Raw genomic sequence first — 22,296 nt, 5'->3', positions numbered from 1 at the left:
TCCTCGTGCCATTTTTCCCTGCTGTGAACAGCAGCCTATCAAAAATATAAAACCTTAAAGGTCACATTGGAAACAAGACGTATATTACAGTTTCAGATACAAGTCTCAAAGACCTGAGAAGTGCTTCATTCAGACGCATAAAAGCTACAACAAGAAAGAAACTTCAATTTGTTGATATGAAATCTTCCTTCAACCTTCTAAATAATTATTTGAAAGAAAGGGTTTCTCTTTTAGCCTTAGCAACACAATATGCCTACCAGAAGCCAACTAAGTTTTACCAGTACAGCAAGACTTCTTCTATTTTCAAATATGAGGGAAGATTTTATAAGTTACTTTTAAGAAATGAAAGAAAAAAACTCCCCTTGGTAAAATATACAACGCTTGTATTTCCCTGTGCTTTATAAGTAGATATGGTCTCTGCGTCCCTGAGGCACAGTAATTTTTTTTAGCAATTTATTTTGTATAGATGAAGTGACTACACAGATCTACAGGTGAATTTGCATGTTTTTCACTCTCAGGTTACTATGATTTGCGTTGTTTACTAAATTAGCTGTGAAGCAACCAGCTCAGATATGTGACAGCCTCCAGCCCAGGGAGCAGAACCTCTTTGCCTCTGAGCCCATTTTGCCTATATGGTAAGCATGGCACCGTGCATTGTTTCCATTCATTGCTGAAACACCCGAGCTACAGTGAATATCAGGCTTCTGTCCTGGTTGGGCCTGGTGTGATATTCTCCCACAGAAAGAGCTGGGAAGTCCTAAAGAATAGGAGTAATAGTGTAGTTGAAACACTAGCAAGTACTTGTTGGAATTTTCGCCCACAATGTTAGAGAACAGGATCTGCTGAACAATGGATCACCCTCATATTTGCCATTTCTCTTGTCTGGAATGCCCTTCTTCTGGTGGTGTTCATGTTCATGGTGGAAATCAAACACAAAAACCTTCTCAAATCCTGTTCTACCTTAAATAGTCCACACAGATGCTGATGCTGGCAACAAGATAGGATCAGGTCCTGAAGAGATCAGCAAGATAAACAGGGCACAAGAGTTCTGTGCAAGTGACTGAAGTACTGATTATCAGAGCACTTATTTAGCTTTTATTCACTTTGGATCTCCAGTTGCAGGTTTTAGTTTTATCTTCCATCGTAACTTCCTCTCAAGCACATAAAAAATGCACAATTAGAAAAGCAACATAAATATTAAAAAAAAAAGGAAGCAACCATTATATGTATAATAATCATTATTGTATATAAATAAAACTATATATAAATATATTTATATGTATATATAAATAGTGGTTAGCCAACAGAACTTAAAACAGGGTTTATTAGGTCACTATTCCCAGGGCTGCTGTAGGTTATAGAACTCCTATCGCTATGGTGGTTTCAGAATGCTTAGACAAAATGGTGAGATGCACATGGCCAAAACCTGGGGCATGTGACAAGATTAAAAACCTTTTGGCACTTGTCTTTTTATGTGTTAATATTTACATTAACGTCAGGAATATTTGAGAGTCTAAATTAATTAAAGATTCAGGTCCTTGGGAAAAAAAAATGCTGAAAAAAGTTTTCTAGTGATTCCAACTTGTCCTTGGTGAGTCGCAGCCTAGCACCTTTTATCCAACTTGGATTAATGAAACTATGGTGTCTATGCATGTCTCTTCACAGGCTTTTCAATTCAGATCTGGTGCAGCCTTGTTGGAGTAAATCTCCCTCAATTTTTCCAGTCTCACTTTGGTACACTCAGAAAAACTAACACTTCCAGGTGGAAGAGGCAGGGAAGGGGATGGAGGAGGAAGACTCAACTACCAAAATGTCTTAAAAGTAATAAACTTTCCTTACTGAGCCATAAAAAAGCCCTCTTCAATGTCTAACAGCACATACTACAAGACTAGAGTGATATTAATAATGTACTCTTTCAAGAAAATGGACTACATAGGATTCTTGGAAATAGATTTTGTCGGCCGTCTTCATAGGGATAGGCAAAGGTAAGATTTGCCTCCATTCTTTATTCCTGGCAATGTTCTGCATGCAGCTTCTCCCTCTCTACTCAGAGATTAAAGCCAGAGAAAACAGAATAAAATGCAAAAAGATAAGAAAAAGCCAGTGACTTTGATACTTCCCGAGTGTTCTTTTCCTTCACGTGTTTGGGAAAAGCAAGTGCCACAAAAAATAGATAATGAATTAAAAAACCCAACAGTAAAAAACACAAGATGAAAGACTTCTTGATCTTCTTCACTCAAGCTTCTCTGTGGAAAGTAATGTTTCATCTCTCCCTACTTAATAAAAAGACTCAGTAAGCAAAACACTGTCCCTGAAGCAAAACTCTCCTTTACTGTATGTTTTATGATGCTTCAACAAGTATGGTCTCAAAGAACAGACATTGTACCAGAGCTGAGCTATTTCTTGCCTTCCACATCTGTGCCTAATATATTTAGTATGTAACTATTGTTGGCTATGTCTAAACCTTTTCTACATGTCACATCATCAAGAACTGATGTAGTGGCACACTAAAGCCTCGCAGCCATCACCCAAAGGAATATTAAAGCAGAAGCCCTGAGGAGATATAAAGGCAGGACTTTTCCTTCTTGGAAAAAGAAGGGGTTCCACTTGAAGATCTAGCAAGAATCTAGTCTCGAGTCACTTGTTCATAAAAAGAAACTGACTCCCATGGTGGAAGGAGAACTCCACAATCTCTGCATTTTAAATCTCTTAAGATGCACATATATGATAGAAAAAACCTTCAGAGAAAAGATCTCTGTCATTTGGCAGTGACACATCAAACTTGAGACTTTCAGAAGTCTTTCAAAAGTTATTAAAAACAACAAGAAAAGGAAACCACTCATTTTAGATTGTTATATTTGCTAAGGTGGCCTTCAGAGGCTGGACTGGGTGTGAATTGCTGCAGTTGAGGTCATTCTATTTTCAGGGCAGCCTTTTTCTGAAGACAAAATGGTTCTGGGAAGTGTAAACTGTTTTTTCCTCACCTTGGTGGGATATTAACTAGGAACTCCTATTATGATCAGCCCAGAGTCAACATTGTTAGCTGTAGTTTTCTCATCTCAGAAAAAACAAAAGGCTTTTACTTTCTTATGAAAAAGCACAGTGGTGGAATAAAATCTTCACAATCTTCCATGGAGATTGTGAACTCATATTTATAGTGCTGCCAAGAGACAAGTTTGCGGAATGCCAGAGTTTGGGATAACACTTCTTTTGTTTAGTTGGTTTTTGGAATCCTTTATTTTCCCAACCAATTTAACCTTGAGGCACCGTTTAAAGGATAATCCACATTTGTCTCTTCCCTAAGCCAAATGAATATTCACAACTCAAAACAAAAGGACACAGAGGATTAACTCAGAAACAGCCTTTTAAACGATGAATGATGAAGAAATAAGGAAGGATAAGAATAGCTATGAATGAGCTGTTCAGCTTCACAATGTAATTGAGAAATGTTTAAACTAGTCAGAGATCTACTGTCACAGTTTTTAAAAGGTAAGGTTATAAAAGATAGGAGAGAAAACTACAGATGTACCTTCTGACTGTTTAAGGAGAGTAAAATTGGAAACTGATATTCTTGGAAAGAAGGAACAAATGTATATTTTTCCCATAAGGACTTAAACTCACTGGAGACCAAGAGGTGTGTCAATTTATCCATGGTGTAAAGTCAGAGTAGTCTATGGAGTTGTATTAAAAATTACTACAGCCTATTTCAATGCTGTGGATTTGATTTGTTAGCTGGGCAGTACAGTTTAACACATGTTTAATGTGACTGAAAATATAAATGGCTCTAACAACAGTCAGAGCAACTCCAAGGGCAGGAGATGGCCATTATATGATTTTACTGAAGAATCATAAAGCCAAGTAATCACAGCTTTGTTATAAAATTCTGCATGATCTGAAACAAATAATTCATTTTATTTCACTGTTGATTTCTCCACCTGAGCAAGGGAAATCATGACACACAGAGTGGTGAGACTGAACCCATTCAATTTGGAACTGCAACTTGAAATCCTTTGAGAAAAACAAGTCTATTGCACCGAGCTTGCTATATTTAAGTAATACTTATATTCAAGTATGTGAAGTATTTTTAATCCGGATATTATGACACTGCAAGCTGATCTGCACTGAAGTCTATTTAGACAAGCATGGAATATGCCCATGGTGTTTCTTTAAGCTTTAGCAGTTCCTTCCACATAACCCACCTGCAGAACTGTTTCCACCTCATCCCACCCATCAGTGGGAATCTGCTGCATGACAGGGTTGTTTGCCTTTTTACTTACAAATGTATAGAGACTGAATGCATTTCAACAGAATTATTGTCAACCCATTTTGAAGCTTACCAAATGATTGTTGAACCTATTTTTTCAGCCTTTATGAATAGAAGGAACAGAGGGAGGATGAGAGCCATGAGGGCTGTATTTACACTGTATAATGGAGCAAACTGCAGATATTCCTTAACTGCTAAAGCTAAGGGTTCCCTGACACTGGAATACAATTATGTTAACACAGAATGGATTTTGTGCTAAACATCTTTTCCTGGAGTCTCTTCATTCTTGTTTCAGCCCTGGTGACAGGCTCTGGGCTCCAGCACTGTAACAAGAGTGATCTACTGAGTCCAAAGTCTCCACCGTTGTATCCTGGCACAGCCCATTAGCAAACAAAAACACTGAGCGCAGCCAGAGATGGGACATTTCTGTTCTGCACTTTGTCTGGGTGGTGTCTTCAAAACGCAGTTGAGAAGGGGTGTGGCAGTGGCACACACAGCTAAGGTGACAGTGGCACACACAGTGTAGCAGTCCGAACAAGCCTCCGAAACCTACCGGAGAGTTATTAATTTGTGCAAAGTTTTGCAAATGCTGAAGCACAGCCTTCAGTCCAAGGCACTATGTTCAGTTGCCTGGTGGGATGGATGTCCTGGGCTAACACCCCTGCTCTGCCCTCCCGGCAGCACAGGGTGAGACCTCAGATCCTGGCTGAGCTGTTACACAGATAGAGCAGTGAAGTTCAGGTTCCACAATTTGTCCTATTTACTGAAAAAATCCAATGGCTGCAATGATATCAGTCATCCCAAACCCAACACAGGTTAATATCCCCTTCATCCTCCTATATTACTCTGTGTGCTCTCACATGAGACACAGTGCCCAGTATGTGGTATTCATTTTTAGATTTCCTTCTAGACCTGTCTGTGAAATTAAGAATAATTAAAAAATTTCAGCTTTCCTGTCTTGTCTAGCAGTAAAGAAGGTATTTTCATTATTCTTTAAAGGATAAAGAGAGCGGGAATCTGCAAAAACAACCATCAGTTTCATAATATTCTGATTTTATTAAATTCACTGATTTTATTTCATTCACTTAAGTTGGAACAAGCTAAAGTTATCTTTAATCTCTGACTTTCTTAGATTTTTTCACTCTGAAACTTTCTGGCAGAATATGAAAGGAGTTCAAGTCCAGTATAAATAAAAGTTTTATTTCAGTGACTTTCAGGAATCATACTGTAGTATAGAATGAATAAAAGTTAGAAAATGTCTAGATAAAAGCTTTAAAAAAGGGTCATATTTTTTCTGGGGAACAACATGATTAGGATCTGAAAATTTTACTATTTATCTGCCTCTTCAATTTCACCTTCACTGAATTTGTTTCTCCTGCAGTGTTCCAGAACTCTCTTTCCCATGGATGATTCGTGTGGCAGATTATATAAGACTTTACTTTACGGTTCTCATAGTAAGAAAAAACCAGATTGAATGCATGGCTAGGGAACAGATAGACCTTTTATGTTTCCAGATCCCTAACAGATGTTTTCTTTAATGCTGCCTTATTTGCCAACACTGTTTCCTAATTTCCTTTTATAATTATTTGCACCTGCAAATCTGGAAACACTGCAACATGGAGTGACACAGTCACAACCCAAATCTGTGAATAGGAAACAGGCACCAGGTGATAAAGTCACTTGCCAAACATTGCAGGGTTCTCCAGTCCTAGGAACACAATCTAGCATGCTATCTTTTGTAACACACTGAAAAACATTTTACTTCTCTGCCAGTAGCTGAATCCTTTGGGGAAGGGATGGATTCGCTCACTGTATATCTGAACAATTTCTGTAACATGGAACTGGGGTCTTTAGGTGCTAATACAGTGCTAAGTCATAATAATCACAGAGATTACAGTTGAAGCAGCTTTTCGATAATTTTGATATTTTTTTATTTATATCTTTGTGTACTGGTGTTCTGCAGTTCTCCAAACAAGGATGGATCAGTCTCTTTGAACACAGGAAAAATCCTTCTCTGCCACAGACTTCCCATGGCAACACTTAAAGCGTTCTATGTGCTGCAGAGATGCTCCAGTCTCTGTGAGTCTTTCTTCCCACAGGAAAAAATCTGGCTTGATGTGGAGGTAGGAGGTGGATAGGATGGGAGTCTTTTTGTGAGAGTGAGATGTACTTCTGTACCCTACAGTTAAACTACTGAGTAAAGCCCCCATAGCTCAGCAGCCTGCCACTAAAAAAGGAAAATTTTCTCCATCTTCTAGTAAGTGGGACCTCAAGGTATTAGAAACAGCAGCAACAGATAGTGTACCACTTGAGGACTTAAAATAGAAAGGTTGTTAATTTTAGGAACATTTTCAACTATTTTAAATCAATATGTAGAACATCCATAGAAAATACTTTTACATTAATATTTTAAATATTTATTCTAAGATATGTAATCAAAAATTCAAAACGTAATATATGACCTCAAGGTCTAATAAAAGTAACATAAGTGTCAATTATGAACATTATACACACACAGCCAGACTGACTATATGAAATTGATAAAAGAAAAAAACAAACAAACCAGAATTTTCCCACTGCCTCTTGCAAAATTCTAACATACAGATTGTATATCTACATTAACTTTTCTTGGTTAAATATCTGTGAACAAACTGATGAAAATTGCAGTTAGTTTTGATGAGCTGTGGAACAGATGCATAGAAGGAAGGAGGGAGGGTGAGAGATTTTGCTGAACTTCATAAATAAATGTTTAATGCTGATTCATTAATGTTGTGCAAAGAAATATGATAAATAACAATTACAGAACTATCAGCATCTGTAAATAAAACTGTGCAAAGGAAAAGAGACGAAATATGTTTCCTATGATCTTCATGCTTAATGAATGTCTCATCTCTCCAATTAACACTTCCAGTCTTCTGTCCTTAGAAGAGCAGCTGGATGAAATGACTCTATCTTAAACATGGATGGGAGGACGTGCATTCTAACATGTATTTTCCTTAGCCTAGGTGTCACAATTTCCTGTGAATGACGCCATAGATCTGATTGACGTGACAGTACTTTAAAACTAAACAGAAACAAATTGCTGCCCAAAGGTATCAGCAGTCAAAACATTGCTGGTAATTACTCTTGAAGTTACAAATTCCTCCAGGGATACCTTCCCTATCAAACAATTAAAAATCGCATGTTATCAGATAGAAGTTTGGTTCCTTTGATTTTGTTTGTTTTGATAGACAGGAAAATTTCTGCAATTTCTCCATTTTCTAAAATAGTTCACACGTTGTCTCCATTTCCCTGTTCCCTTCTCTCCTATGTTTTTTTTTCCTTTATCTACAGAGACTTGTGACTAGCTCACCATGGAGTTTTGGGATATCTGACAGCATTTTTCTACGATATATGAAGGAAACATAGCCAGTGGCTCCAAGTGGGTAGAAAACATTTGTGGGCTGGTTTTCCCTTCTTCAAGCAACTTACTGAACTTGCAAATTCACTGTGTTAAAATTTGTGTTTCTTTGCTCAGCTTAGGGTGTAGTTTTTCATATGCTTCTTAACATGAAGAGGGTTGATGGTAGAGCCACCTGAAGTGATAGGATATCTGTACCACAAGTATCCTCAGTCACTATCAGTATGTCAGTGTATCAACACTCATCTGTTACACGTCTCATGCAGCAACCTGATTTTTTTCTCCTTTCTGTAGAAAAAGGTATGCATGCCATATTTTCAGTGTAATCAAAGTTGAGATACTGCCATATATAAAATACTTGCACAAGACTGAATCTTTAATTACTTCTGAATAATACAGGCAGGCATATTATTTTCCATTAAACCCGCTGCCAATGGTCAGAGCTCCAAGGAACCACAGTTCAGGGGAGCCAGAACTCCAGCTCACCTTGTCATCGTCATCTGGATTCAAGCCTCTAGCACACTTCTATTGCACACACAGCAATACAACAAGACAATTTTAATTAAGGGGAAGTAATTGTAATTTTCAGTGAAGAAGGATGAATTCAGGCACCCCGAACTTTATGCATTTGTTTATCTCTTGTCAAGTCCCTAATGCTTTTGATTCTTGATGGAGAGACTGCAGGACATCAGTGGAAGCAAAGACATTGCTTAAAATCCTCATTGCAGATAGCTTTAATGAGTAATCAGCAGCACTTCTTTAAGTGTCTATCACACTGACCTTTCCCTGCATGCTCTTCTCTGTTTTTGCATTAACAGCACTTTTACTTAATACCTTGCTCAAAAAAAAAAAAAAAGGCAGTGGAGAAGGGCTTTAAAGCTTTCCTTTTAATTTTAACAATGAAATACATGTATTTCACTTCTAAAACTTGCTGACAGTATAAATTGTATGACTGCAGTGTAAAAAGACACTTTGTCAGGATGACACCTTGACCGTGCATATGTATGAGCCTACCCTAGTGATTCCCTTGTCACCTTTGCTTAGTCTAACAGTTGAGTAAGGTTCTCTCTTCCATTTGTTTGCTTAGCTATTCCCAGTACCAGGAGGTCAACAAGGTGACTAATTCTTGAAGAGTATAAAAAATATAAACGAATCCAGACTATAGCAGTGCCAACCATATCAAACCCAGAAATACTGAGGCACAGCAGACTGTTTATTCTCTTTGATTTTAAATATATAAATGGTCTGATTTCACTGCTAGCACATGTGCATCCAAAGTAAAATAAGCTAGGCACAGAAGCTCAACAGAGGACTGAAAATAAGAAAATTAAGAAAAAATAATAAAAATAAATAGGAAAAAAGGAGACAAAACTGGAAATTATGGAAATTATATACAATGTGTTGGTGACTGGTACAAAACTGAATTCTGACCTTTTGTCAGAAGTTTCTAAACACACTGTAACTTCTTAATTTGTGATTTGTATAAGCCTTTTCAGGCGGAATTCTGCATGGGAAAAATATACGTACAGCTGTACTGAAGTGCTTTGTAAATTCATATCTTTGCCAATTGTTCTTGTTAAAAATTCAGTAAAAAAGGAATATATTTAATTTAAATTTTTTTTTAAACCAAAACGTTTTGACTTTAATCGATACTAAAAGTCCTTTGATGCCTGCACATTCATTGATTAGGTCTGTTTTTAGAGCTGCCAGCAAACAGAAAAAAACTGTTATTCATGCAGCTCTAATTATGGAAAATGCATATGCAATTGAGAAAACCATGCACACTTCAGACAATTATCTGTGCTTCCACTTCAAGCACTTTTCTGTGGGACTATCTCTTCATATGTATATAATTTTATTCCTGAATACTTTTTTTTCTTGTTTGAGGACTGCTTTAATACTATCATATATTTGTGAGAAATAAGAAAAAAGAGAAAGCAAATTTAGTGTAAAGCTATGACTGCTATTGAAATGAATCTTAACCTTAATTAGAGGTTGTGAGGTGGGAATATATAACACTTACAATCTGAAGGTGGGCTTGTAGACACTGGTGCTTTTGCAGATGCTTACTTACATTTAGGCCTATGTGGTATTTTTGCTCTGTATTTTTACTGGCATCAATACCTGTCTTTCTTTCTTTAGTAGAATTTGAATCAGGAGTATGGGGCAAGTGGGAGTCATCAGGAATTATATTCCTAGGTCAAACCAGCTTTTGAGTGGTCTACTTGGTAAAGTGTTTATTAATATCAATTTATCATTACAAATTTTCCATTAATACCTATTTCTTTTCTTATATGTTTACCAAATAAATACTTAGTATTCTCACTTTGGAGTGTGCTAAATTTCCAATGACATGTTTCTTTGGTTTTAAATCCTATAAGAGGCATTGGTCTGTTGTCTGCCTTTGCCAGGTTGTAAAAAAGTGAAAGAAAGAACTCTGAAGTAGAAAGTTTTGAAACACTCATCTCCTGGCCCCTCATGCATTTGGACTATTTGGTAAGTTTGCAACTGTTAAGCCGTTCCAATGAGTGCTCTGAGCCATCCCTACAAACAGTGGTAGTAGTAAGGATGGATGTGAGACAGAGCTGGACTCTGATAAAGCTCCCAGAAGGCTGTTAAGTAGCATTCTGCCTGCAGGCTCATTTATTTTGCATCTCGCTCTTTGAAGTTGCATTAGAGCACCTCTTTCAAAGTACTATCTGTGAAGGACAGCAAATGCATCATCAGACAAAATGCAGGAGCTAAGAGCTTGCAGTTCACATCAACCTAAGGGCAAAGGTTTTGCAATGGACTTTCGCTGGGCATCCACAGTGCAAATTTAAAACACACCACTTAACACCAGCAGACTTTCCTCCAAATCCCCACTGGGATCAAGTGGGAGGTTTTACTATCACAAACATTTCTGGTGTACATTTCAAAGTCTCAATCATAAGTGATTATCTAAAGATATCCTCATTTACTCTTCACAGAAATGCTTTCCAGCAGTCAATTCCCCAGATCTGCCTCTGCAAACAAGGCTGCAGCACATCTTAGGTAACACTTTTCCTTCTGACAAGGGATCTGTAAGCACAAGTGAGAATTTTTATAGGCTACTTTCTTAAAGATTTATAACACCATCTCAATGCAAACATCAGCCTGCTTGTTAAAGTGCAACTGTGAGAGGGCGGAGCCAAGGGACAAAGAGAGTATGATTAAATTGCATATATACAGTTACGAAAAAAAGGTTTTAATTCTGAAATATAGATTTACTGATTTTTTTCATTATGAAATACAATTAATTAACCTCAAAGCAGTTAATAGTTTCCATGCAAAGGATCGAGGCTATCTGGTCTGTGAAGGTGAAGATGCCAGTCTATGTCCCTTTGTGTGACACATCTCACTGGTCATCTCCAAGGAATTTTAAACTTCTTTGGTTGCAGTGAATGACAGTAGGGAAGAAGATATCAGAGTATAAACTCATTCACATTACCTCTATTTTCAAAATTTTGTTCTAAAATTCTGTTTAATTTACCTTATTGTTCAAAAACCTACTTTCCCTTTCTTGCTTGTCAGATGGCGGGCAGAGCATGAACAGAGAGATGTGTCAAGAGTGGACTGAGAGATGCCTTCTATATATTGTACTGTTTGATTCAGGATATCTAAATATCATTTTTATCCTCTTTTTTTTCCACATTTATCTGAAGAGCATAGCCTTATTTTGCAACTGGTCAAGGTTCCAATGTGGAAGACCTACCATGATTTTATGTTAACTGTAGTCGATATTCTGTTTATTGAGCAACACCTTGAGGACTTTATTCCAGCCTAGAGTCTGAGTTATCTAAAGGTGCTACTAAACACATCTAATAAGCACAAGCCATCTGCATTAATTAGGTGGATGAGCAGGGTTCCCAAAACACAATCAAACTGAGGCCATGATATAGTTGTGTGGCCACTTATGGTATCTCAGATGCGTGGGAATGGCAACCTCCATGAGAGAAGCTCTGCAGAACAGCATTGGAGGTAGCTCCTTAATCCACTCTGAAAAATGTCTGCATTATTTAGCAAACAGAAAGAACTCTATAAAAGATGCTTTTTGTCATTTCTTCAGTCTTTAATTTACAGTAAATAATGTTCTATCAGATTAAATTGGAGTGGAAAGTCGCAATACTGGGATAAAATTAAGTACTTCTGGATAGATGAACAAATCTGTTATGCTTTATTGCATATTTTTTACAGGACAGTGGTTGAAATGTCAGTGTTAATTACATCTAGATTTTATTTTTGTTGTTATTATTTAACCGTTATGTTTCTAAGACTTTATCTGAAATTCTAGATCTATCAGGCACAAAGTTTTTTTAAAAAAAAGATATGGCACATGAATATCTTCCTTTCAAAAAAACTTCTGTCTGCTCTGTAGGTAGCAGGGAATATTCGGGCACACATCTCTGCCATGAATTTGAACACACATTTTCCAATATCATCATTGAAAGGCAAGTATCTAAATTCCCAGCAAACAGACTCTTCAGGGTTTTTTTTCTGACAATGTTGAGTCACTTATGATTTGGAAATAATTTAAAAAAAAATAGAAAATTAGAAAAATTAAAAATTCTTGGATTCCTGTGGAAAGAAGCAAAAATCAGGCCTGCAAGATACTTTGGGAAAATTTTGCTGTAACGGTTTCCTTCAGCTGCCCAAATTTGAGAATGTTAACTCATAATAGCCATCTTCCAGGCAAAGCATTCAGAAACTGTAACATAGCATTTGGCTGACTCAAGCTTGTCTCTTTCTGTAACAGAAATTGGCTTCCCTGCTACCCCGTGACTTACCATCACAGTGGTAAACACTCTCCAGAACCCTTTTGAAAGGGATGATTCATCCCTGGAGTATTTTTAGGAATTTGTTAACTTGCATTTAGCTTAGTGTGCTGGTAGCCAATAAACAGAGTGAAGACAAGCTTTGAGTAGTCACACATAAACCATTTTGAATGCTATAATTGTACAGTATTATCTTGGTCTGTAGACTGAGTCATCTGCTGGTTAAGCAGAATGGAAAAAACAGAATAAGGCTGTTGCTACAACAGGGATTTTGATAAAATGCTAAAGGAATCAGTTCTAGCAACTGGATTATATTTATCTTTCCAGGATTACACCTGCTTGTTCCAGGCACAACTTGCAATCCGTGCTGATTTTTCCAAAATTACTGAAGTCTTATGTGTGAATATTACATGAATCTAAGTGCCAATATCACAGAAAAAAAATCAGTCTAACATACTAACATACCTTTTTGAGCAAGTTTGACTTCAGAGAGTACCCATTCTATGTCTTGTATTTCAATCCAGCTGAAATAAAAATGAAACACAGCAGGCACTGCCTGTTGTATGTGGCTGGGGACCCAGTTTTTGCTGACACTTGGAAGTATGCCCAAATGGGGGTGGTGAATTAGAAGAGAGCAGGAGAGTGAGAAACAGAGTTTGTTAGACCACCAGTTCAAACCAAGTGCAAATCAGAAACAGGTTTTGCAGCAGTTAGCCTAACAGGAAGGTAATAAGTGAGATTTTGCACCGTCCTTGGGACTGCGAAACAGAAACCAGCTTTTGGCAGCCAGATTAGGGGAATGCCACTTCATGGAGAATGGAAAGTGATGAGTTACAGGAACTTGGCACACTGATCAGACCATCTCATCCTCCCACTCAAAGCAATAAGATCCTGGCATCCTAATTTACACAAATATCAGAAACATGATCTTCACGAAAGCTCACATGTATTAGAAGCCAGTGACACAGTCTGTCATCCTCCTCTATAGAGAGCTCTCCTTCAGCATGTGTCAGTGAACTGTCTGACTGCACTACGTGTAATGAATTAAGCCCGCAAAGTAAACATTTAGCTGTTTGGAAAATATGAACAATTCTGCTTTTTCTGTTGAAGGATGCTGAATCAGTGAAAGCAAAATATTTTTCAAAGATCACAATGAAATTGCACTGCAAGAAAGATAGGGTTTTGATGGATCTGCTCATGCCAAAAATGTTTCAAGTCTTTCTAATCACATACCAGGGTACCTGATGAGTTCTTTAGTACCTGATTAATGAATAAATGAACAGGTGAGAGGACAAAGAACCTTGGAGTCTGTCTCTTTTACAACTTGCCTGAAGGTTTCCAGGATTTTCAAATTCACAGGTCAACAGATGGGCTCATGTGGATTTAGGAGTCTGGAAACTCTGAAAGCTTCAGAATTGCTGCCCTGGCTCTTCAGTGACTATGATAATTTCCAGCTTTTCAGAGAATGCTGCTCTCCATCTCTTTACTTTGGACATAATGAAATATTCATTGAGCCAAAATAGTCTGTCTCTATGGTTTAACAGTTTAGGACACCACCTGATTTAAAACGGGGATTTGAATCCAAGCTGATGGATGCCTTTATACTGAAATGCCAGCTGGCACAGGAAATAGGATTCAGATTACTGTCCTAATTATCAGGCTATATAGCAACTTTAATGCTCTGATCAATATTTTATTATGAAACGTGAAATAGAATAGAATAACAGAAGCAGCAGATGAAGGACCTATCTCAAGTACAAATCTTCATACATCTCTCAGGAGTCGAAAGGGTTTGAGTCCTTTCTTGCAAAAGGAACAAAGCCGAGTCCCCTAATCCTATATTTGGTGTTCAGGCAGCCACAGGCTCCTAGTTATGCCTGGAACTTTATTATGAGTGTTTTAGTACAAATTTTTGAATAGTTTTGCTTCCCTTTACACCACATTTTTCAAATCATTAGCTCATAGCTAAAGAAACAAGTTACAGTGCAAACTTGTTGGATCTAGTAGATTTCTACCAGAAATCAGAAGGTGGTAGCAATTTCTTTGTGCAATGTTATGTTAAAAGCAATCTTGCAATTTATTGACAATATCTGTTACTCACATAATTTAAAGCAGTAAAAAAATAAAATATTTAGTGCAGTGACAATTAACCAATACTATTCAACAACTACTTTATTACAGATATTTTAAATGATTTATTTAATAATTACATATACATAAATGCGTAAAGTGTCTTCTTCCTTCAAAAACTACTTGTAGAGGTTTAATTTTGCATTATATATTCTTTGATAGCAGTTTGTACTATGCCAAATTCTCTGAAATTTCAAACCTGCATTTAAGATGAAAAGCTTTTTATTAGAAAAAGCCATCTGCAGAAACACTAATAGCTGATGTTCCCTCAGGTTCTATAGGTCTATGTCAACTTGACAAAGGTTATATATCATTATCATCACCAGCTTTGTTGTTACTGCTCTGTATGTTGTGAGCAAGATGGCATACATTAAGATAATGTTTCTTCAAAGACTTTCTGGTGCTAATGGTGCCTACTAATATAAAGAAGAAAGAGTATAATGACGAGTATTAAAGGTTTGCTGGTCTTCTGTTTTTTCATCTGGGAGAAAGTTGTCTCATTAATTTCCATAAGATGAACACAGCATCTTCCCATGGTATCATCCAAGAAGGTACTGACCAAAATGAGACCAGATGCTTTTCAGTAATTCTATTTGAAACACTTTCTCTGTCAAAATTAGCAAAACAAAGTTGAGGTTGTCTGTTGAAGGAGCAATGAGATGAAAGCGATGCTGCCACCTGATATTCCTGTTGGGATTTCTTCAGCCTAAATTCAACTTAAACACTTTCTAGATCATAACACAGAGGAGTAAGAGAAACAAAATGGAAGAAAAGAAGAGGGGTGAAATGTTACAGATACAGAAGAAATACAACCCCAGGAATTCAGGAAGTGTTTTGTAGTATGAAATGAAAGCCTGACACCCAAAGGCTAAAACAGAACCACTGCAAAACTGGGGACAGTAACCAAACTGTTGAACTTATAAAATGTCAGCAAGTTTTCTGCTCCATTTTTTTTCCTTAGGGAAAATTATTGCCTTGCTTTCCTCTCTAGGAGCACTCCCAAAGAACAGGAAGTGAAAACACAGCTAGGGTGTAATTCGGGCACTGAAGCCATATTGATTACCACATATAACCCATATTTCAGTGAAAGCACCTCCTAAATATCTACATTTATATTTAACATATACACACAGGATTTTGTGTATAACCCTGATAAAGGAGACCAGTGGTGGGAAAGGTTCTGTGTCTTGTTCTCTGGCATATGAACTGTGATCTTTAAAAGTGCAGTAGCACCTACAGAAAATGTAAGTTATAATTTCACATTATGAAGGCGGGAAAAAAAAAGATACTGCAGTTTGCCATCACAACACATTAACACATTCCTGATAGAGTTTGTTGTATCTGATAATTCTGCAGCTGTTCTTGGTAAGGTTTCTTGTCTATCTGGCATGGACACTGTGAGAAATTGCATTAAATAAGATCAATCGCAGATTGTTTCCTTAGTTTAGCTCTTGTTATACCGTCTTGATAGTTAATAGTAAGTATCAGCAGATAGAAGTTCACAAAAATGGTTTAAGGCTGTTTAAGATTATACTGGGACAAAATAACACACCAAAAACGTGACACAAATTTCAGGCCAGTTCCCCCTATCTCTCAAACGCAATGAGAGTCAGTTTGGGCCTTATAGAAATTATAACTCTTAATCAGACACATATACAATTAGGTAATTAAAACTGACATCAAATGCCAATAAAATCAGTGAACCTGTTTGCTGGAGAAGGCTGAGTTCCCAAATGCTCACTCATGCCTGCAGTGATGCCTCACCTGTCACTCTGTAGGTACAATTTTACCAGGCTGACTTCACACTTCTTGACTTGTAACCCAGTCAGTTTAATATATTATATATTTTCTTGACTAACTGCTACGTAAGAATAGATTATTAGTCTAATTGCATTCCTTCTGATTTTTTTCATTTATCTATGTGACTTTATACGTACTTATGACCCCCATTTTATATTTTGTCCAATGTATCTGACTTTAACAGAATCTTCACATCACCAATAAACCGTGTTTTACACCTCCTTGTTTAACTCAGATCTCTTCAATTCCCTTGTGTGTCTGAAACATAACCAATCTGGCCAAAGTCTTTCATTTCCACCCACAGAAATTTCCAAAACAAGATCATGATTCATTCTGTCGTGCTTTTATTCAGAACATAAACTTATGTTTAAACAGCTTCATGACTGGCATCTTCTCTTATAAAGTCTGAAGAACAATTTACAAAGGGATTTCCTTTCAGATCTCTGTTATTTATGAGCTGCATGACATAAGTGAGTAAAGCTCTTTTAAAGAGATAATGCAGCTTTTAGTGAATTTTCCCATTAATTGGTCTTAAAGAATTTCTGATGCTAATGCATTTGCAATCATTTTGTATGTCATAGTTTCAAAGCTCCAGTTGCTACATCTCTTATTGTGTTGCATTCAGGAAGGAAAAAGTAGCAGAGGGGGGAGGAAAAGAGAAAACCACATACATACAAAGAAAAAAACCCCACAAAAACAAAATAAAAAAACTAATTAGGAGACAAAACTGAATTTCCATTTGTGTATAATTGGGTAACAACTTGAGAATTTATTATTAGTTACAAAATTCATTTTCTAAAGACTGGAAACAAGTGTTTATTTTAATTAGAGAAGACTATCAACACCTATCATAACACCTTAGGAACTGGTGATCTTTCAGATGGCCTTAATATAAGAAGCTAACTTTAAAGAGGTATTGCTGTTGTTATTATTATTAATGCTTTACAAGAAAATGTTGAAGTACCTTTTTTTCCCCTTGATTTTGCTTGATGAACATTAGATTATACTATGAAAATGCTGTTTTCTCATTTGTTCTCTATAATTTCCTGGTTTGTTCTGTATAATTGTCCAACAGTGTTTAACATTTTCTTTCCTTGTTGACTGCACTGAGACCCGAGGCAATGATTTCCACAGGATTTGGGGCTAAAACTCACTCTAGATTAGTACTGGTAAACCATTGTTACATAAATAAAATAAGGATCACTTCCCTTAGTTCCATTACTTCACATTTATCTACCCTAAGCTTCACATTCCGTATTATTTTTATTGTGTATCAAGTACAGTCAGGACTTGCCTATTTTCTTATGAAATGCTGCTGCACAGTAAGTGTGCATTTTTTTCAGCTTTGAACAATTTCAACTTCAAAGGATTCCCATCAGATTTTGTCACTTCAGCTATTCCCATTTCTAGATAATTCATGGATAAGTTAACAGCACAGATCCCTGAGGTAAGCTATTGCTCACTTCACTCCATTGTCAATACCAACAACGTACCATATCTTGCGTTTTCCATTTTTTGACTAAGCGTTTACCTTGGAAGTACCTTCTTCATGACCATTTACTTTTCACTCAGAAGAACCTTCAACAAGTTGAATTTCCAAACGCCTTTTGGAGATTCAGGTAGATTTTATGAACCAACTCTCCATTATCCACATCACTGCTAATATCACCAAAGAACTGTAGTATGTTTGTTCAGGCATAACTAACCTATAGAAAATTCATGCTTGCTCTTCCCTAATATATCCCACATATTGCCTGACTTGTGTGGCATAGCTGTAAGAATAATAGATTAACATTTTTTCAGATTTTCCAAAAATACTTCTTGAAATTTGGCATTGTATTAGCCACCTTTGAGGCCTTTGAGACATATCCCAGTGAAGGATTGCATACCAAGAGTTACAGTTCGTCTGTTGCAGCCTTGACTTCTGTTTAGGACTTCTGTGTAGCACATGGTTCTGGCAATGTATTCTGCAGTGCCTTTTTCTCTCACTTCAGCGTGATTCACATTCTCTTTGCTTATATGAAAGTACAGAAGTTCAGGTTTAAGAACCTCATTATACTTTTTCAAAGTGAGCAAACACACACACAGAAGGGTTGTCTGCTCAAGGCACCATTTTTTGACTTTTTTGGACTTTGCATATCTATGCATTATCATCCATATGCCGAAGGAAGAATGAACATGAATAATGAATAAATTCAAGCTTCTTTGAAAAAATTGGTCAAAGGTTTTCAGAGGTCAAATGTTTTGCTAAGTCTGGTTGTTGATAAATAGCAGAATGTAGGAATCTATTTAAAACAACTTGGAGCACTGTTTGAGAGGTCCTTGTTCTCTGAGCAGGGTCATATGAAATGGTCACCTGATGCATGCAGAGTTTGATTGACAGAAATGATCAAGAATCTCACATAAAGCAACTGAATAGAAACAACAGGGTCATTTTACAAAATAAGCAGGATGAAAGCAGCAGTATTAATTTAGGGTATGACCAGGCTTCAGAAATCCATGTGTTTCAGCATTCACTGTGATTTGTCAGTGTAGTTCTCAGTAACAGGAGACAAAGGCATGTGGAATGTGACTCTTTAAGAGTACATTGATGTTATTGAAGTTTCCATTTCTTCTAATGTACTAAATCAAATGAATGTGCAAATATTTCAAATAATCAAACTGCTCTCATAAATTGAAGACTGAACAGTTATGACTTTTTCAATATAAAGAGGACCCAAGTCACTTCTCAACATATTCCTACTCAGTCTTAGTTTTGTAATACCAAATAGATATTTTAGAAATTATATTCTATAGCATACTCTACTGAAAAGTCGTTTTTGTCCAACAACATTGATTCCACTTCTTATCTGCAGCCTTGGCATGTTGCCCCTTTCTATCTCCTCAAGGCTTGCAGGAGGATCCAGACAGCAGGATGTTAAGGGACCTGCCCAAAAGGAGCTACTTCTACACATTTGCTTTGGAATCTCACTTTTATTTGCTTCTATTAACACACAAGGTGGGAACTGAGAGCTTCAAGCTGTTATTGGGATTGTCTACAAGAATGAGAAAATGTGTAGATGTTTTGGTCTGTGTGGATCATCAGCTCTGTCCCCAGTCAGTATTTCTGGATGGGCAACAGATCCAGTATTTTCTTTATGCTGGTGCATTGGGGTGCTGCGGGAGCATTATGATTCTTTTCCCTTCTGGAAGGGCAGTGGATTTGGAGAGGATCCGTAGCCAGTACAGTGTCTATGTGCACAGGAGAGGCAAGGTTGAGCTGTAAAATATGTCAACAGAGAGAGGGTTGTTATCATTTCCGTGGTGGTGAGTGCAGGGAGGAATGCTGTATTGTTTACATTCTTTTTATATGCAGCCTGCTTACATTTCTGGTGTACTCCCCTTATCAATCACCTGCTGAATTCCTGCAGTGCATCATGTATGGACGAGCTCCAGTGGGTGGTTATTTTATACTCAGGTGCTGATAAGATTGTCTTTCTGTTTGCGTCAGCTTCTGCTCCACAAACAACCTCACTGACCCATTTCTCCAGTACTCTAGATAATAAGTGAAGGCTTTTCAAGGATTATACTGTTAAACTGAAATTAACCTTCAAAGAGCTTTAGCAGTGATGTTAATGTACCAACATATTACACAAAATGTCTTGCAATGCTTACTAATTCTCCATTATGGATGAGAGAGCTTGGGAAACTACAATTGCTTATTTTGGGGTTTAAACTGGTCTCTGATATTAAACTGTATTTCACCAACCTCTGGATGTCTATAGTGGGAATATCCACATATAAACTCACTGCCTCGTTTACTTCTACCTCTAACAGGGACAATTAGGTACTTTAAATAGGTGTGATGCCCTGTGCTCTAGAAATGCCTGTTTGTCTCCTCTGACTAGAAAGAAAATCTGGATGATGAACCCAGACATAGATTGTCAACACTGCTCATGTCAAAATTTGGCAAAATGTAACTGACCATGTCTGCCTGGGATTAAGACATAACTGCCTAGAGGCAGGGTTTTTAAACTGCAGATTTCAAGGCTTCTGCTGCTTTCCTCTGGAGAAATTTGATGGTGGTCACTGGGAAGGTGAGGAAACATATTATTTCCATGGACTAGATGTGTGCTGTAGTATCAGATCTCCCACTACTATTATAGAGCATTTCAATCATTGATGGAATATATCCTCCAAGAAAATAAACAAAAATAAATTATGGCAATTTTGAATAACAGAAATGCCTTTAAGACACTACTGGTCTTTCATTCTTCTTTTATTCAGACCTCGAGAACTGGACTGCTCAGTTGCACAACCTGTTTGACACAGCTTGTTTGCATTACACAATCTTGAAATGGTAAATAAGATTAATAGAAAAATATTTCTTATGTTTAATTTGAGCTGAAATTGTATTGTTTTGCATGTAGACTCTCTACGAAGAAAAGCGGAATTCATGGTTGTTTAGCCACATGCCTTTCTGTCCTTTGGTGCAACAAGAAGGAGGAATTTTCAAGACAGTTTATATCACATGCCATTGAGATATGCAAGATAAGTCCTATCATGAGGTTAACCTAATGTAGACTTGTTCTGTTTTCAAAACAACATGATTTAAAAACAACACCATTTAAAACAGCATGATTTGCTTTTAAAAAACACATTAATTAATAAAGGAGAATTTAATTTAGCAATGTATTTATAGATGTTTAGCACTGATACCAACATTCAACATTGAACAATATTGCTTACCTCCACATCTTTTCCTCAGTCAAGAAGTGTTTAGTTGTCTTGAGCAAGAATCAAACAAAAAAACATAATTACATTAGTATCCTTCCAGAAAACTGACTGCAAGAGGTAGCAGTGAATATTGAGTCGAAACTATTCACGTTCTTAGCAATAAAAAAGAAGTGATATTTGCAGAACAAGTCAATTTTATTACCTAAAAGAAATTGTAGATTGGACAGAATCTGTTCAAATTAAAATGCATAAAAGGCTAGAAAATGTCATCAAGTTTTTTTCAGAACTATTTCCAAAAAATCACTTTATTTTTCAGAATTTAAGCAGACTTCAAATTTTCAAAAAATCTAAGGGAACTTTATGAGGTTACTCACATTAGTTAAGAGATATATTTTTCTGTAGATATCAATATTAATCTTCGTCGATAGATACAGACATCAGGATTCACACAAACTCTTTTGGTTGTTGATTACACAGCTCTGTATCTGGTGATGTAGTCAATACTAGTGCCTGTTGCAAATCCAGACCTTTGTGAGCAAGTAGTGCTTTTGTCAATAACTTCCATAAAGTGTCAATTGGTGTACTGATGTATTATATTTTAAAAAAATAAATTAATTTCACCATAGGTTTAATAGAAATCATATCATTTCTTCCTGAAAAAAATACACACATATATGTTTGATATTTGTGCAAGAACAAGTTTGTTCATTCAGAGTTTTGAAGTAGTAATTCTGTGAAGAGGTTTCATGATAGCGATTAAGTTTTATGACTCATTGTAGATACACAATCAATAGGCACAGTATATATTTGATTTTGCAATTTTTTACACATCATTTTGGCTGTAAAAATTGAAGCCAGCTTCATAAAGACACTGTGGCTCTGTAATTGGAATAATTTGTACAATAGAATCAGTAGCAGGGGGAGCAAATGCCTTTTGGACTAAATTAGAATAACTCAGCTAAGCCATTGTGGGCTGAAAAGCTGTGGGTTAAGAAGTTACATATTCCCTCCTTGTATGGAATAACTATTTTTCGAAGTTTAGCAACGTACAGCAAAGCCCAATTCTTCATCTCAAGAGAAGGCTGAACAATAGGTAAGCAATAAACCAAAACAAAGAAACAACACCAGCAAACACCCAAAGAAACCAAAAGCAAACAATAAACCCCCAAACTCACTCAATTGCTTCACTTTCC

General features: G+C 36.7%; 1 long non-coding RNA gene across 1 annotated transcript; it reads right to left on the bottom strand.

The window, feature by feature from the left end:
* Window positions 1-16,713: 16,713 nt before the first annotated feature.
* On the bottom strand, window positions 16,714-21,330 carry LOC135403470 (uncharacterized). The gene is made up of 2 exons (XR_010425411.1): window positions 21,116-21,330; window positions 16,714-19,646 (listed from the first exon to the last, which is right to left on the bottom strand). It is a non-coding gene; the product is annotated as an uncharacterized LOC135403470 (long non-coding RNA).
* Window positions 21,331-22,296: the final 966 nt, after the last annotated feature.

This window comes from Pseudopipra pipra, chromosome 1, assembly GCF_036250125.1.
Source record: "Pseudopipra pipra isolate bDixPip1 chromosome 1, bDixPip1.hap1, whole genome shotgun sequence".
Lineage (NCBI taxonomy): Eukaryota > Metazoa > Chordata > Aves > Passeriformes > Pipridae > Pseudopipra > Pseudopipra pipra.
The sequence above is the reverse complement of the archived record's forward strand: the minus strand, read 5'-3'. Positions and strand labels throughout refer to the sequence as shown.